Source organism: Elephantulus edwardii, unplaced genomic scaffold, assembly GCF_000299155.1.
Source record: "Elephantulus edwardii isolate Elephantulus edwardi_28Jun2011 unplaced genomic scaffold, EleEdw1.0 scaffold00078, whole genome shotgun sequence".
NCBI classification, from domain to species: Eukaryota; Metazoa; Chordata; class Mammalia; order Macroscelidea; family Macroscelididae; genus Elephantulus; species Elephantulus edwardii.
Window position 1 is genome coordinate 11030205 of NW_006399828.1, and position 5479 is coordinate 11035683.

Genomic DNA, 5479 nt, shown 5'->3' on the forward strand with positions numbered 1-5479 from the left:
GTGAAAAATCTCAATCTCTTCACCATCCATCCTGATGCTGCCAATTGGCCCAGTAGTGAGAATCTTTGTCTTCTTGACATTGAGCATCAATCCATATTGGAGTCTGCAGTCCTTGACCCTCGCTCTGCAGCAAGCGCTTCGAGTCCTCCTCAGTTTCAGCAAGCAAGCTTGTGTCATCTGCATATCGCAGATTGTTGATAGGTCTTCCGCCAATCTTGACCCCACATTTCTCCTCATAGAGCTCAGCCTTCCCAGATAATCTGTTCTGCATACAGGTTGAAAAGGTATGGAGACAGGATACATCACTGACATATGTCCTTCCCAATTTTGAACAATGCAGTGTTTCCTTGCTCTGTTCTGACGACTGCCCCTTGGTCGAAGTATAGGTATCTCATTAGAATGATCAAGTACATAACCCAAATCATCACACTACTAATCAAACTTTGCTTGATAGAATCACAACATGGAGTGATAGATAAATACACACAGATAGATTCTTCTTGTTGTACGTCGTCGAAAGAACCAACTCATAGTTGACCCTCCAGTGGACTTTTTTAGAGGCAATAAATTGCATAGGAGTAGACATTCTATCCTTGTCCCACAGAGTAGCTGGTGGATTCAAACCAGGTGCCTTTGGGTTTGTCAAGCAGATTCTTACCACTAGGCCACCAAAGATCCCCTTCACATCTACAAGGAGCACAAAATTATGTGGTTAGATGGAAACATCAGGCGGACAAAAGTTCACATTTGGTAATTAGACTTCTATTAGGGAATTTTCACAGATAGAAGAAAGTCTCTCCAAACAATCCTAAGGGGGTAAAAATTCTGACGTAGTGAGTTGGCTATAACATTTTTCCAAGGACAAAAATAATAATTTTAAAATACCAATTTAAACCATAATGAAATTATATGTAGACAGTTCTTTATTTTTAAACTTTTTCATTGAGGGGGAACCTGATTGGTCAGGATTTTTCTTTTTAATTTTGGCTTCAGTTTTTAAGTTGTCTAGGTCATTCAGTTAGAAACTTGCCTCGTCTGGCTGGAAAATATGTCCTTAGGCTTTTGCATCCTACAAAGTCTAAGGTGACAAATTAGTATGCTTAGAGAGATTTTTTGCACGTTGGTTAAGGTAAATCTTCTATCCAAGGATGTGATATGCATAACCAAGAACACCATATTTTTATTATTAATAGAAACAGATTGAACATAAGCATATTTTACTACTTTTCAATGAAGTTAGCTTTCTTAGCTTCATTTGGTCAGTGGGTTCCTTTGTCTAGGCACAAATTTTGAGGTGTTCTCCATGTAGGTTAAAAAGACTCTTTAAATAAAGAAATGCTCTTATCTAGTGAGAGTATCTCCACACTATTAGTAGGACTTTTATAATTTCATAATGAGTGCAGGTGTTTGAAGTTTACGTGTCAACCATTCATGGACCCAGTGCTGGCCCTGATAAAGAGAAGTTTCCATGGATTAACTCTTTCTTTCTTCACTGACTCCTAGAAACAGCCTTAAAAATATTTTCTGATCTTTTAAAGTTTTCACTCATCCTAAATTATTTTTCTGATGGAAATTATGAACTACAGGTATGGGTTCATTCCTTGAAAGGAGTCATCTACAAACCAGTCAGCATTTAAAAACACAACTGGCTTTTCTGAGTCTGGTGTTCTATTATAGTGGTCATTCAAAGACAAAGATATTTGTTAAAATGCCATCATGAGGGTAGAATTGAGATGAGAAAAAGCAGACCTAGGAATTTTCTTTAATTTTTCTTCCATTCCATACTTAAGAGCTTTGTAATTTGAAATTAGCTAAATCGTGAATTTTAAGTTTAACTATTATAAAGGGAAACAAATGGACTTGCAAAAATTGACTGTGTGTTTTAAAATAAACATCACCACTTTATTTGTTTATAGCTATGTTCCCCTGAGCATACACTCTCTGTTGCTTTCTCCTTAATACATAGATCAAGCTTCAGAGTTTTGTTGTCTTCAGGGAACATGCTGTGTAGAATAAACCAAACCCATTTTGTTTTATTTTGTTTCTTTTTCAAAACTTGGCTGTGTCCTTCAACTTCTATGTTCTTCAGAAGTTTTTCTCTCATTTAATCTATTTTATGGTACTTTAGTGCCCTCCAGAAGTACTCCACTGTCCTATTTATCTTTTCTATGGAGGATTATTTTAAAGTCTAACTGTTTAATAGAGACTAAATATAGTAGAGGGCATGTATTAGGACATATTAAACAAACTTTTAGTTATTTTGGAATATAAGATGAAAACACTGCTATACATTCGATATGTTGTATTATACTATTATGTCTGCAAGCCTTTTTAAACTATTCATCAAAAGAAGATCTTTAAAACATGGCACTCAATGTGAAATATATTTTGTTAAGTGTCTGCATTACAAAGTCTATTAAAATTGGTTCTCCTTAAAGAGGATCATATAGGACAAGAAACATTATATGGAAAATTGTCATAATACACTTTGATAAGTGCTTCAATAGATCTATCACTAGGTGATATTAGCTCTGTAAAATTGCCATAAAAATTGTTTTAAAAGTTGAAGATGTGAAAAGCTTTGGTGATCTGTGTAATATTAGGAGATATTCAGTCTAGAATTTAACAATGGCAAAAATGTTCAAAAGCTGTTGCACCAGAATAGATGCATGCATGATGAAATCCTAGAGATTTAAGGATTTATGAAATGCTTTAAGAGTATTTGAAAGTTGAGTATCACTGTAAGAAAAGCTTTGTGCAGAGTAGAATAAATATGAAATACCAAAGGAAATGATGTATTAAATTTTAATATAATCAGTGTGTTGATTAATGATCATGGCTTTTATTTCACCAACTTTTTGGGAAGGTGCTCTGGTGGCACAGTGTTTGTCTGTCTAAGAAAAGGGTGGTAGTCTGAATTCACTAGGTAATTTATGGAAGAAAGATTGGCAGTCTCCTCCTATAAAGATTTACAGCCTCAAGAAATTGATGACAGTGACTGAGTCAGAATCTCCTTTGAATCCATGGTTTTTAGGTATAAAATCACATGTTCACATATGCCTTTCAAAATATGATTCCTGCAGCATTAAAAAGACAAGGAATGGTCAGAGATACAATTACAGTTACACTGAGTATCTGAATCAGTGGTACAGGGAGGTGAGGAAAGATATATAAAAGACACAAATATTATGATATATATATATATACTGTGATTATTTGTATACAGGAATATAATGAGCTATTTTAAGGTTATCCATTTCCAATCATAGGTAAATATACAAGGAGGGATCATGACTAATCAAGATTATGAAAACCAAGGAGATTTTGTTGTTATGATGGTGGTAAAGGGCGGGGTGTGTGTTTCATACTAATTAATATTGTTCATTTGAGTCTATCTATGGGGAAGAAGATGTGTTGTCAACCCAAAGGCATGTGGTTAGAATCTATAAGCTGCTCTGAGGAAAAAAAGATTGATTATATCCTCCAATTTGATTTACAGCTTACGAAGCCCTACTAGAAGGTCACCTATTACAGTTCCAATTTAATGACTCCTAATAACAATAGAATCAATGGATAAATATATTTAAGTAGTTAACTTGAAATAGAAACCTAATGTTCAACATGAATGCCTGGTTTACAATGAGAAGTATGTGAAAATGCTGAATGTGGGTAATTCTCTCTATTTTAAGTCAGAAATAGAAAGCATGTCATGACTACATAAAATGTCAATAAAGTTTCAAAAATTTTAAAAATACAAAAAATACTAAAAATGACAATTTTATCAGCATAAAAATTATGAAAATACAATTTTGAACATTAAATAATTGGGATGGCTAATATAGAGAGACTGAATGCTGTAAATGTATTCTTATCTCTAGAAATTTCAGAGATACACATCACATCTGCATGAACTTGAAGATCATTTTAAAATATCTAGATGTGTTTTTTAGGAATTAAATTCTAATGTCAGGAATTCTGCTGCAGTCCGTGAAAAACATTTTCAATGTAAATGACTAAAAACTGGACGGAGGCCCGACCGGATTGGTCACCCTGCTGGTGTTGCTTGTCTTTGGGCTCTGAGCAGCTGCCGGTCTGGCACGGCCACGGTGGGTGCGCTGGTGCAGAAGGTGACCGACTGCGTCCATAGTAAGAACTTCCAGGACTACCTCATGAGCACTTCTGGGGCACAATGACATCAACGACATGAAGAAGTCTCTGGAGATCATCAGCAGCCACATGACGTTAGCTCTCTGCTGTTACTCTCTGACGTTCATGAGATTTGCGTAAAAGGTCCAGCCTCAAAATTGTTTCCTGTTTTACGTGCCCTGCAACCAGCAAGGTGACCCAGCTCATCCAGGGAAGCCAGCTCATCAGATAAGAGTTGAGTAAAAACGCAACCGCATAGCAGTGGCAGAGAAGGCCACCTACTCTGTGGAGTGTCAGTATTGCCCACGCCGTCGAAGGTCAGCATCCTCCATGGTGTCACGTCACAGACCCCACGTCCTGGACAGTCACCCCAAAAGAACAAATTGTGTGCTATTTCTAACTGGCTGATTTCTAGAAATAGTTGAGAGTGCATGGCCCAGTCTCTTTGTCTTAGAATCACTGACTAGGTCATTTCTCTCTATAAAGAATAGTGCAAAATATGCAAGAAATGGAAGCCTTTCTTTCAGCTAACATGGATGGTTTTAGCTTCAGTAACAGGTATTACCTATTAGAACCCGCTCAGTGAAAACTAACAAACAGGAAACGTCACTACTACAATTTCTGACTCCTGCTTCATGATCACAAGATAGCCAATAGCCTGTCAAATCCCTGAAGTCTTCTTCCTGCCATCTGAGAAAGTGGTCTGTATATTTCCACTCCATGTGTGTATTGAACTGCTGTGACTTAATGAATAAATGATGTCAATGTTTGTTAAATAACAAAAACAAACAAACAATTGGATAGAACATTTGAAGTCATGCTTTTGTTACATAAAATAATAAGCAGTACAAAAGTAAGTCCCTAAAATATAAGATTCCTAAAATCATCATAGTCATCATCATTATCAGTAATTGCAGCAAATATATAGATAAAAAAGCAAAACCAAAAATTTTATAATTGTAGAATATGACACAACAACATAATGACTAAAGTCTAAATTTGTAGGGAATAAAATGAAAAAGGAAAGTAAGCATTAAAACAAAAGACCTATATTGTATGAGGTCCATTCAAGGGGGGTGGGGAGGACAAATGAAATTGCACGGTAACTTAAAGATTTTTTTTTTTTAATTTATCAATTTCAATGAAGATTTACAAAAACTTTGGATTTCCATTCATTCAGTGTTGCACCTTTCTCCCCTCCCAACCCTCCCACCTAGTACACTACCCTCTTGGAAAAGTAAAATTCTTTCATTGTTTTATAATCCCTACCCCCAGGTCCACTCCACTATGCAGTTTTCATTCTAGACCCCTATCATGACAAAAATACCTAATC

At 35.8% G+C, this 5479-nt stretch overlaps 1 pseudogene; it reads left to right on the forward strand.

Annotated features, from left to right (window-relative positions):
• The first annotated feature begins 4203 nt into the window (after window positions 1–4203).
• LOC102863655 lies at window positions 4204–4405 on the forward strand (annotated as a pseudogene).
• The last annotated feature ends 1074 nt before the right edge of the window (window positions 4406–5479 follow it).